The sequence below is a fragment of the Pseudophryne corroboree genome, chromosome 1, assembly GCF_028390025.1.
Source record: "Pseudophryne corroboree isolate aPseCor3 chromosome 1, aPseCor3.hap2, whole genome shotgun sequence".
Classification (NCBI taxonomy): Eukaryota; Metazoa; Chordata; class Amphibia; order Anura; family Myobatrachidae; genus Pseudophryne; species Pseudophryne corroboree.
In genome coordinates, this window is record NC_086444.1 from 1169420798 (window position 1) to 1169434341 (window position 13544).

Below are 13544 nucleotides of genomic sequence, written 5' to 3' on the forward strand. Positions count from 1 at the left end.
GCAAAAGCCTGATGAGGGGAATGACCTGACTCAGGCTGGCAGTGTCTGAACTGACTTCACGTGTGGCAAGTTCAAAGGGCAGCAGAACCTTGCACAACGTTGAAATCATTCTCCACTGCGCTTGAGACAGGTGCATTCCACCTCCTATATCGTGGTCAGATGTATAGGCTTGAATGGCCTTTTGCTGCTCCTCCAACCTCTGAAGCATATAGAGGGTTGAATTCCACCTCGTTACCACTTCTTGCTTCAGATGATGGCAGGGCAGGTTCAGGCGTTTTTGGTGTTGCTCCAGTCTTCTGTACGTGGTGCCTGTACGCCGAAAGTGTCCCGCAATTCTTCTGGCCACCGACAGCATCTCTTGCACGCCCCTGTCGTTTTTTTAAAAATTCTGCACCACCAAATTCAAGGTATGTGCAAAACATGGGACGTGCTGGAATTTGCCCATATTTAATGCACACACAATATTGCTGGCGTTGTCCGATGCCACAAATCCACAGGAGAGTCCAATTGGGGTAAGCCATTCCGCGATGATCTTCCTCAGTTGCCGTAAGAGGTTTTCAGCTGTGTGCGTATTCTGGAAACCGGTGATACAAAGCGTAGCCTGCCTAGGAAAGAGTTGGCGTTTGCGAGATCCTGCTACTGGTGCCGCTGCTGCTGTTCTTGCGGCGGGAGTCCATACATCTACCCAGTGGGCTGTCACAGTCATATAGTCCTGACCCTGCCCTGCTCCACTTGTCCACATGTCCGTGGTTAAGTGGACATTGGGTACAGCTGCATTTTTTAGGACACTGGTGACTCTTTTTCTGAGGTCTGTGTACATTTTCGGTATCGCCTGCCTAGAGAAATGGAACCTAGATGGTATTTGGTACCGGGGACACAGTACCTCCAACAAGTCTCTAGTTGGCTCTGCAGTAATGATGGATACCGGAACCACGTTTCTCACCACCCAGGATGCCAAGGCCTCAGTTATCCGCTTTGCAGTAGGATGACTGCTGTGATATTTCATCTTCCTCGCAAAGGACTGTTGAACAGTCAATTGCTTACTGGAAGTAGTACAAGTGGGCTTACGACTTCCCCTCTGGGATGACCATCGACTCCCAGCAGCAACAACAGCAGCGCCAGCAGCAGTAGGCGTTACACGCAAGGATGCATCGGAGGAATCCCAGGCAGGAGAGGAATCGTCAGAATTGCCAGTGACATGGCCTGCAGGACTATTGGCATTCCTGGGGAAGGAGGAAATTGACACTGAGGGAGTTGGTGGGGTGGTTTGCGGGAGCTTGGTTACAAGAGGAAGGGATTTACTGGTCAGTGGACTGCTTCCGCTGTCACCCAAAGTTTTTGAACTTGTCACTGACTTATTATGAATGCGCTGCAGGTGACGTATAAGGGAGGATGTTCCGAGGTGGTTAACGTCCTTACCCCTACTTATTACAGCTTGACAAAGGCAACACACGGCTTGACACCTGTTGTCCGCATTTCTGTTGAAATACCTCCACACCGAAGAGCTGATTTTTTTGGTATTTTCACCAGGCATGTCAATGGCCATATTCCTCCCACGGACAACAGGTGTCTCCCCGGGTGCCTGACTTAAACAAACCACCTCACCATCAGAATCCTCCTGGTCAATTTCCTCCCCAGCGCCAGCAACACCCATATCCTCCTCATCCTGGTGTACTTCAACACTGACATCTTCAATCTGACTATCAGGAACTGGACTGCGGGTGCTCCTTCCAGCACTTGCAGGGGGCGTGCAAATGGTGGAAGGCGCATGCTCTTCACGTCCAGTGTTGGGAAGGTCAGGCATCGCAACCGACACAATTGGACTCTCCTTGTGGATTTGGGATTTCGAAGAACGCACAGTTCTTTGCGGTGCTACTGCTTTTGCCAGCTTGAGTCTTTTCATTTTTCTAGCGGGAGGCTGAGTGCTTCCATCCTCATGTGAAGCTGAACCACTAGCCATGAACATAGGCCAGGGCCTCAGCCGTTCCTTGCCACTCCGTGTGGTAAATGGCATATTGGCAAGTTTACGCTTCTCCTCCGACAATTTTATTTTAGGTTTTGGAGTCCTTTTTTTACTGATATTTGGTGTTTTGGATTTGACATGCTCTGTACTATGCCATTGGGCATCGGCCTTGGCAGACGACGTTGCTGGCATTTCATCGTCTCGGCCATGACTAGTGGCAGCAGCTTCAGCACGAGGTGGAAGTGGATCTTGATCTTTCCCTAATTTTGGAACCTCAACATTTTTGTTCTCCATATTTTAATAGGCACAACTAAAAGGCACCTCAGGTAAACAATGGAGATGGATGGATACTAGTACTAGTGTCACAACTGAGGGCCTGAGCTGACGGGAGGCAGCCTCAGTTGTAGGGGCTGAAATGTACCGGAACCTGGGAGGTTGTATTAGACCCCTGGACATGTAAGTAACATGAATAATAACTGCCCGAAGGCGTGACCACGACAACTTGGATAAAAGTCAATGATGTTTATTATGACAACTCCGCAACACAGCAGCAGTAAAAGAAAACGTAAAAGTCAGCAAAGAATAAATACAGTTCCTGGGTACTACAGGATGGCAGGAGCCACAGGGCACTGGTAGTGTGAGATAGTTCTTATAATCTTCTAGATGGAAAGTCCTTACCAGGCCCGACTGTAGCAATGGAGATAACCCAGGATTGTACCAGCTGGTGTTCCAGGAAAAGCTGGGTTGCTGAAGATAAAACGGCTGCTGTGGATACTGGCTGGAACCAGACTGTTGTTAGCACGGAGTGGATACTGGCTGGAACCAGTTAAATAATAAATGAACTTGGGAGCGATGAAATATGAACTGAAATGTAGAACTTGAGAGCGGAGAAATAATAATACCGGTGGAGAGTGGTAAAGTGTAGAAAGGACACCGGCCCTTTAAGAGAAGCTGTACTCTGCTGGAAACAGGTAATGTTGTAGCTGGAAACAGATGAATCCACAATGGATTGGAGAGTCAGGCTACACCGCAGGTGGAATGCTGGTGCGGGTCTCTATGGTGGAAGTCTTGAGACAGGAGCTGGAACCTGGAAGACAATCACAGGAGAGAGACAAACAGGAACTAGGTTTGACAACCAAAGCACTGACGCCTTCCTTGCTCAGGCACAGTGTATTTATACCTGCAGCAAGGAAGGGATTGGCTAGGCAATTATGCAGATTAACAATACTGATAACAGATTGGAGGAAATGATCAGCTGACAGAATCCAAGATGGCTGCGCCCATGCAGACACTTGGAGGGAAGTTTGGTTTGTAATCCATGTGGTAATGAAAACAGTAATGGCGGCGCCGGCCACTGGAGACAGGAGACGCCAGGCTGACAAGTGCACATCCAACCACGCGGACACAGCGGAGGCCGCGGCTGACGTAATCGCCACTCTGACACTCTGCATGCAGAAGCTCAGGGACGGCGGCGGAGGCCGCGGGAGACGCCATGCCAGATGTAATAAGGCGTTACTGTGACAGCGTCTCAGAGAGACAGGAGAGGATGCAGGAATGTGAACATTAGGATAACAGATGGGATCCGGTCCTGGAGCGCTGAGCCAGCCTTAGGAGACATCTGATGGGTAAGAAATGGCATCCAGATACCCGGATCGTGACAGCACCCCCCCCTTTAGGAGTGGCCCCAGGACACTTCTTTGGCTTTTGAGGAAACTTGGAATGGAATCTCCGGACCAAGGCAGGAGCATGGACATCAGAAGCATTGGTCCATGAACGTTCCTCAGGGCCGTAACCCTTCCAGTCAATAAGATACTGTAGTTGACCGTAACGGTGACGTGAGTCCAGGATCTTGGCCACTTCATACTCAACGCCTCGTTGAGTTTGGACTTTCGGAGTTGGAGGAAGTGAGGAATGAAACCGATTCAAGATCAGCGGTTTCAACAGGGAAACATGGAATGTCCTGGGTATTTTTAAGAAGGGAGGCAACTGAAGTCTGTAAGCAACAGGATTGATGACTTGTTCAATCTTGAAAGGACCGATATAGCGAGGTGCAAACTTCATACTGGGAACTCTTAACCTCAAATTCTTCGTGGATAACCATACCCGATCACCCACCTTGAGAGCAGGAACTGCTCGACGCTTCTTATCCGCAAACTTCTTGTTCCTGAACGATGCCTTGAGCAGAGCTGATCGTACGCTCTTCCAGATATTGGCAAACTGATGCAAGGTGATATCCACTGCGGGAACAGAAGTTGCTGGAAGCGGTTGGAACTCAGGGACTTTAGGGTGGAATCCAAAGTTAGTGAAGAATGGTGTTGAAGCAGATGAAGAATGATACTGGTTGTTATGACAGAACTCGGCCCAGGGAAGTAATTGAACCCAGTCATCTTGAGAGGAGGACACATAGATGCGGAGGAAGGCCTCCAAGTCCTGATTCACCCTCTCGGTTTGACCATTGGTCTGAGGATGGTAAGCCGTGGAAAACTTTAGCTTGACTTGAAGGACTTGACATAAACTTCGCCAGAATTTGGCTGTGAATTGAACTCCTCGATCTGAGATAATTTCTTCAGGAAGACCGTGGAGTCGGAAGATCTCTTGTATGAATACTTGAGCCAACTTGGAAGCTGACGGAAGACCGGTGAGAGGAATGAAGTGTGCCATCTTGGTGAACCGGTCAACTACCACCCAGATGGTATTGAACTTGTTGCACATGGGTAAATCTGTAATAAAATCCATCGACAAATGGGTCCAAGGTCGACGGGGAACAGATAGTGGAACCAGTTGCCCCGCAGGCGACTGGCGGGATACCTTATGTTGAGCACACTTTGGGCAAGATGCAATAAACTCCAAGACGTCCTTTTTCAGAGTTGGCCACCAATAGGACCTAGAGATAAACTCCAGGGTTTTTTGGATACCTGTATGTCCGGCAAAACGGGAAGCATGGGCCCAATGCATGAGCTTCTTCCTTAGCATCGGTTTCACAAAACTTTTCCCTGATGGGGGCGTAGAGTCCATCCCTACCGTGGAGAATGCCAACGGATTTATAATAGGATGCTTGTCTGAAGACTCTGACTCATTTTCTTGCTCCCATGAGCGGGAAAGGGCATCGGCCTTGCGATTCTGAGAGCCCGGACAGAACTGGAGTTTAAAGTCGAACCTGGAAAAGAAAAGTGCCCATCTGGCCTGACGAGGGTTGAGACATTGTGCGCCTTTCAGATATAAAAGGTTCTTGTGGTCTGTAAGTATGGTGATTGAATGAGAAGCTCCCTCCAACAGATACCTCCACTCTTCTAGAGCGAGCTTGATGGCTAGCAACTCCTGGTCGCCAATGGCATAGTTGCGCTCAGCTGGGGAGAACTTCCGGGAGAAGAAACTGCAAGGGTGTAAATGGCCATCTTTAGCCCTCTGAGATAACACCGCTCCTACTCCAACGGAGGAGGCATCCACCTCTAAGATGAAAGGAGAGTCGATGTCAGGCTGTTTCAGAACAGGCGCAGAGATGAACCTTTGTTTTAAAAGATGAAATGCTTGCATGGCTTCTTCAGACCACTTGGACGGGTTAGCACCCTTCTTAGTGAAAGCAGTAATAGGCGCCACAATGGTGGAAAAGTCTCGTATAAACTTTCGGTAATAGTTGGCGAACCCCAAGAACCTCTGGACCCCTTTGAGGGTTAAGGGTATCGGCCAATTTTGGATTGCTTGTAGTTTCTCAGGATCCATCTCTAGTCCGGAACCGGACACAATGTACCCTAGAAACGGAATGGACTTGACTTCAAAGACGCATTTCTCTAATTTGCAATAGAGATGATTGACACGGAGACGGGACAGAACCTCTTTAACCCAAAAACGATGTTCCTCTAAATCGTTGGCAAAAATGAGGATATCGTCTAGATAGACCACGACATGACGGTATAGAATGTCTCTGAAGATCTCATTGACAAAATGCTGGAAGACAGCTGGAGCATTACTCAATCCGAAGGGCATGACGAGGTACTCATAATGTCCGTCACGGGTGTTAAAGGCGGTCTTCCACTCGTCACCCTCACGGATCCGGATGAGATTGTATGCACCTCTCAAGTCCAGCTTTGTAAAGATGGTAGCTCCGCTAACTCTGTCAAAGAGCTCAGTAATCAGGGGTAAAGGATAACGGTTCTTGATGGTAATGTCGTTCAAACCTCTGTAGTCGATGCACGGCCGCAGACCACCATCTTTCTTTTTTACAAAAAAGAAGCCTGCGCCGGCTGGGGAAGAAGAAGGTCGAATGAACCCCTTTGCTAGGTTCTCTTTAATGTATTCCTCCATAGAATGCGTCTCAGGCAGAGACAACGGATAAGTTCGGCCTCGAGGTGGAACCTTCCCTGGAACGAGATCAATCGGGCAGTCCCATTCTCTATGAGGAGGAAGGATATCAGCAGAAGCTTTACTGAACACATCCGTGAAATCTTGATATGGAGGAGGTGGAACATCAGACGACCTGGGGGAGGAAGAACAGACAGGCAATACTTTAAACAAACATGTCTCAGCACAGGAGGAACCCCATGCCAGGATTTGCGTAGTCGTCCAATCAATTGTAGGATTGTGAAGACGGAGCCATGGAAGGCCCAGGACCACAGGATGTGTGGCTCTTGGAATCACTAAAAAAGAAATAAGTTCGGAATGAAGAACTCCCACTCTCAGACGAACTGGTAGAGTCCTTAAAGAAATAACTGCATCAAAAATTTTGCTGCCATCCACGGCAGTTAAAGAAATGGACGAAGGAAGTCTCTCGGTGGGTAGGGACCACCGTTTAACATAGGCTTCGGTAATAAAGTTCCCAGCTGCTCCGGAATCAAGGAGGGCAATGACGTTCCGATAACGTTGAGCAACTTGAAGCGAGACTGGGAGATTACAATCTTGAGGAGATGGAGAGGAGATCATTACTCCTAGCCGGCCCTCTCCTTGGCGAGCTAGGATTTGGAGTTTCCCGGACGTTTGGGACAGGCATTAATGGTGTGAGACGGAGCTGCACAATAGAGACAGAGAGACTCGGAGAGACGTCTTCGGCGCTCAGCAGGAGTTAAACGGGAACGGCCAAGTTGCATGGGCTCATCTTTAGATGGTGACAGTTGACGAGGAGGAGGAGCAGAAGATTTTGGAGCAGATGATCTTCCACGCTCAGTTGCTCTCTCTCTGAAACGTAAATCAACTTTCGTGCAGAGTGAGATTAGCTCATCTAACTTAGAAGGTAAGTCTCTGGTAGCTAACTCATCTTTAATACGCTCAGATAAGCCATGCCAGAATGCAGCATACAGGACCTCGTCGTTCCATGCCAGTTCGGATGCCAGGATCTGGAACTGTATCAGATATTGTCCTACAGTACGTGACCCCTGGCGTAAACGGAGAATCTCGGATGAAGCTGAGGTTACCCGGCCTGGCTCGTCGAAGATGTGCCTGAATGTTGACACGAAGGCAGTGTAGGAAGATAGCAGGGTGTCGGACCTCTCCCATAACGGTGATGCCCAATCAAGGGCTGAGCCACTGAGAAGAGAAATAATGTAGGCAATTTTTGTACGGTCATTGGGAAAATTGCCAGGTTGTAGCTCAAACTGAATCTCACACTGGTTGAGAAATCCCCTGCAGAATCTTGGAGATCCATCAAATTTTGCTGGCGTTGGAAGATGAAGACGTGGAGCAGAAATGGGTAAGGTGGGTGGGGTTATAGCTGGAGTCACTGTGGTTGACGCACCAGACGCGCCTGATCCACGGAGAGTTGTCTGAATCCCATCCAGCCGAGTAGAGAAATCCTGGAGACAGCGGATGATGTGGCCCTGTGCAGCCTCCTGATGTTCTAGTCGGGCTGCCAGTTCTTGCATCGGCCTGGCCGCTTGATCCTGGTCTCCGGCTGGATTCATTAGGTCAGTGCTTACTGTCACAACTCTGGGCCTGAGCTGACGGGAGGCAGCCTCAGTTGTAGGGGCTGAGATGTACCGGAACCTGGGAGGTTGTATCAGACCCCTGGACATGTAAGTAACATGAATAATAACTGCCCGAAGGCGTGACCACGACAACTTGGATAAAAGTCAATGATGTTTATTATGACAACTCCGCAACACAGCAGCAGTAAAAGAAAACGTAAAAGTCAGCAAAGAATAAATACAGTTCCTGGGTACTACAGGATGGCAGGAGCCACAGGGCACTGGTAGTGTGAGATAGTTCTTATAATCTTCTAGATGGAAAGTCCTTACCAGGCCTGACTGTAGCAATGGAGATAACCCAGGATTGTACCAGCTGGTGTTCCAGGAAAAGCTGGGTTGCTGAAGATAAAACGGCTGCTGTGGATACTGGCTGGAACCAGACTGTTGTTAGCACGGAGTGGATACTGGCTGGAACCAGTTAAATAATAAATGAACTTGGGAGCGATGAAATATGAACTGAAATGTAGAACTTGAGAGCGGAGAAATAATAATACCGGTGGAGAGTGGTAAAGTGTAGAAAGGACACCGGCCCTTTAAGAGAAGCTGTACTCTGCTGGAAGCAGGTAATGTTGTAGCTGGAAACAGATGAATCCACAATGGATTGGAGAGTCAGGCTACACCGCAGGTGGAATGCTGGTGCGGGTCTCTATGGTGGAAGTCTTGAGACAGGAGCTGGAACCTGGAAGACAATCACAGGAGAGAGACAAACAGGAACTAGGTTTGACAACCAAAGCACTGACGCCTTCCTTGCTCAGGCACAGTGTATTTATACCTGCAGCAAGGAAGGGATTGGCTAGGCAATTATGCAGATTAACAATACTGATAACAGATTGGAGGAAATGATCAGCTGACAGAATCCAAGATGGCTGCGCCCATGCAGACACTTGGAGGGAAGTTTGGTTTGTAATCCATGTGGTAATGAAAACAGTAATGGCGGCGCCGGCCACTGGAGACAGGAGACGCCATGCTGACAAGTGCACATCCAACCACGCGGACACAGCGGAGGCCGCGGCTGACGTAATCGCCACTCTGACACTCTGCATGCAGAAGCTCAGGGACGGCGGCGGAGGCCGCGGGAGACGCCATGCCAGATGTAATAAGGCGTTACTGTGACAGCGTCTCAGAGAGACAGGAGAGGATGCAGGAAAGTGAACATTAGGATAACAGATGGGATCCGGTCCTGGAGCGCTGAGCCAGCCTTAGGAGACATCTGATGGGTAAGAAATGGCGTCCAGATACCCGGATCGTGACAACTAGCTAAATTTACTAGTACTAATACTAGCTAATAATAATAGTACTAGCTAATAATACTAGCTAGATACTAGCTGCTAATATAGACTGGTTGATAATGAGATGTAGTATGTATAAAGAAGAAAGAAAAAAAAAACCACGGGTAGGTGGTATACAATTATGGATGGACTGCCGAGTGCCGACACAGAGGTAGCTACAGCCGTGAACTACCGTACTGTGTCTGCTGCTAGTATAGACTGGATGATAAATAATGATATAAAAAAATATATCACTACTGCAGCCGGACAGGTATATAATATTATATAATGACGGACCTGCTGGACACTGTCTGTCAGCAGAATGAGTTTTTTATAGAAGAAAAAAACACCACACAAGTCACACGAGTCCACGACGAGTGTACTTTTTCAGGCAGACAATCAATAAATATAGTACTATAGTACTGGTGGTCAGTGTGGTCAGGTCACTGGTCACAGTGGTCAGTCACACTGGCAGTGGCACTAGTCTCTCTCTGGCAGCAAAAGTGTGCACTGTTTAATATGTACTCCTGGCTCCTGCTATAACCTATAACTGCTCCCCAGTCTCCCCCACAATTAAGCTGTGTGAGCACAGTCAGATATTAATGACGGACCTGCTGGACACTGTCTGTCAGCAGAATGAGTTTTTTAAAGAAGAAAAAAACACCACACAAGTCACACGAGTCCACGACGAGTGTACTTTTTCAGGCAGACAATCAATAAATATAGTACTATAGTACTGGTGGTCAGTGTGGTCAGGTCACTGGTCACAGTGGTCAGTCACACTGGCAGTGGCACTAGTCTCTCTCTGGCAGCAAAAGTGTGCACTGTTTAATATGTACTCCTGGCTCCTGCTATAACCTATAACTGCTCCCCAGTCTCCCCCACAATTAAGCTGTGTGAGCACAGTCAGATATTAATGACGGACCTGCTGGACACTGTCTGTCAGCAGAATGAGTTTTTTAAAGAAGAAAAAAACACCACACAAGTCACACGAGTCCACGACGAGTGTACTTTTTCAGGCAGACAATCAATAAATATAGTACTATAGTACTGGTGGTCAGTGTGGTCAGGTCACTGGTCACAGTGGTCAGTCACACTGGCAGTGGCACTAGTCTCTCTCTGGCAGCAAAAGTGTGCACTGTTTAATATGTACTCCTGGCTTCTGCTATAACCTATAACTGCTCCCCAGTCTCCCCCACAATTAAGCTGTGTATCGTTTTTTTCAGGCAGAGAACAAGAACAGAACGGATTATTATTTAAATATTAATAAATTATAAAACTGCACTGGTGGTCAGGTCACTGGTCATCAGTCACTAGTAGTATAATATAATAACTCCTCCTATGCTCCAGTAAGTATAGTAATGAACGTGTCTCACTCTCACTCTCCTATTTTAATTTCTAAACGGAGAGGACGCCAGCCACGTCCTCTCCCTATCAATCTCAATGCACGTGTGAAAATGGCGGCGACGCGCGGCTCCTTATATAGAATCCGAGTCTCGCGATAGAATCCGAGCCTCGCGAGAATCCGACAGTGTGATGATGACGTTCGTGCGCGCTCGGGTTAACCGAGCAAGGCGGGAAGATCCGAGTCGCTCGGCCCCGTGTAAAAAAAACTGAAGAACGGGCGGGTTCGGATTCAGAGGAACCGAACCCGCTCATCTCTAGTGTGCACCAATATGCAAGTCACTCACCAGGTGTTACTGACACAAATTTGGAGGAGAAAGAAACAGATGAGAGAGTGATAAGACGTTGCATACAGTAGATAGGGCATTTTCCTGGTCTCAAATGCTATCAATGTTGCTATGAATGGGAGCTTCCTGAGTATTGCTGCTAGTAATGGGTGTATTACTTTGCAGTGTGACTAACGAGCAGCATCCTGAGTATCTTTGCTACTTATTTCCATCTTACCTGACATTGCAATTAATATACAGCTCACTTGACATTATCACTGTCCTGGTAAATCTTGTTGATATTATCAAACGCGTAGCATTGTATTTGGCACTACATATCTTGCTTGATCACTGGCAGATTAGATCTTGCTGCCCATTAATATTGGCATACAGTGCTGTAATGTGGTTTTATATAGTGACTGGCATGTTAGGCATTACCACTGGTATATTTTATCCTTCCGGATATAGGTGGTCATTCCGAGTTGATCGCTCGCTAGCCGTTTTTAGCAGCCGTGCAAACGCTATGCCGCCGCCCACTGGGAGTGTATTTTAGCTTAGCAGAAGTGCGAACGAAAGGATCGCAGAGTGGCTACAAAATAATTTTGTGCAGTTTCAAAGTAGTTTCAGACCTACTCAGCGATTGCGATCACTTCAGACTGTTCCGTTCCTGTTTTGACATCACAAACACGCCCTGCGTTCGCCCAGCCACGTCTGCGTTTTTTTTCTGGCACGCCTGCGTATTTTCCAAACACTCCCTGAAAACGGTCAGTTGACACCCAGAAACGCCCCCGTCATGTCAATCACTCTGTGGTCTGCAGTGCGACTGTAAGTTTCGCTAGACCCTGTGTGAAAATACATCGTTCTTTGTAATAGTACGATGCGCGTACGCATTGCGCTGCATACGCATGCGCGGAAGTGCCGTTTTTTGCCTCATCGCTGCGCAGCGAACGAATGCAGCTAGCGATCAACTCGGAATGACCCCCATAGACTGTATTATCACATGCAAAAAGGTCTTCCTGTGAACTATAATCCCCATATTACATCTTGCTGGGCACTGTCATTGTTGTATTAGATTTGCAGGTTTTATGGCAGGCATATTCAGTCTTGATTTGCATTATCAGTCACATATTAGATTATATGTTCTGTGGCCACAGGATTGCTAGAAGTCTTCCCTGGTTGCAGCTAGCAAATCTCCTCTGTCATATGTTCTAGATATCTGAGGCTTTTGGCATAGTCTGGATTGTCATTTTTATTATTATTTAAACCCTTGATACAAATCTCTTTGCAAGAAGAAATGAGTACCTGGAAATACTGTCTATAACATTCATGCATTTTACAGCTGTTTAATAAATCAAGCGTTCAATCAGTGATATAAAAAGGATGGCACCACCCACTGTACCAGCCACTAACCATGAACGAAGGATGTCATGCCAAGGGGGTGGGGCCGCCAGCGCTGGGAAGCTCAGGATGCTCCGGGGGCTGTACAGACTGCAGTGTGCATGTCTGGGGCGTCCAAAGTACACTCCAGGTGGTGCTGCAGCAGCGATACTGGCTGCAGGGTACTGTTACAGGAAGGGGCCGCGGAGCAGCGACTGTCAAAGTCGAAAAATATTGCAGTACACACATCACGTACAAACTACACACAGATGGCCTCTGCGCGTGCACTTGTTCTGTCGTGCGTGCACATATTCGCAATTTGCGTATGGTCGCTCCCGCGGTCCTGCGCATCAGCGCGTGGTATGGGTATTTACGGTAGAGTTTGCGAACGCATGGAGAGCTATCAAAACACATCACATATTTAATCCAAATAGTGCACAATGTACACATAGTCTCCTTGCACCACATCAGAAAGTAACAGCAGTTTAAATGGTTTCAGAACAAAGGCATTCACCTTTACAGAATAGGAGGGGACAGAACAAAGTTATAAAGTGATGTTTGGTATCCAGCTGTAGGGTATTTTAAGGGTAACATTCCGGTGTTGGTCTGCTGAAAATCGCATGTTCCTGTGGATAGTTAGGTGCAGAAGCAGAATATAGATATAAACTGTATTTACTGTACATTATATATGCGGCGGGAATCCAGAGGAGACCACCCACAAGTGCAGTTGGAACAGACATCGCCCACCAATTCAAATGACCTCTCCTGTACTGTAAAAGTGCATTCCTGTGTCCAATGGACAAAGGGATTACAGTATCCATTTTATTGCTTTTAGAAGAATTGTATAAATAAAGCCTGCGGCAGGCCTGGTCTGGCACAAGACTCACAAAGTTATCTATTTGATGAACGAGGACCGGACCGGGAAGCGCACGTGAATATACTCACGTATGTACCATTGACTGTAGCCATTATTCTGTTATATTGTCTTATATTGTATTTTATATATTGTAACTCCCTTTCAGCAATATTACGCTGTGGTGTCGGAACCCAGTGATTTAACTACAAATCTGTGTTGTGTCTTCCTTTCCCTGCTAAGGTTTAAAAGTGTATTAGTAACGCATTGCATTGCTGTATAAGGTTTAAAGCGTATTCATTGGGTGTGTACGCGCTGTGGGTGCATTGTACCATCAGTGCGGCGTTTGTACACAGAGTCCGTACATCGTACAGGACTCTGTACGCTAATAGCGTAAAAAGTACGTAGCGTGTGTACCAAGTATAGCGGCCTCAGCGGCTAAAGGTTTAAAGTGTGTTT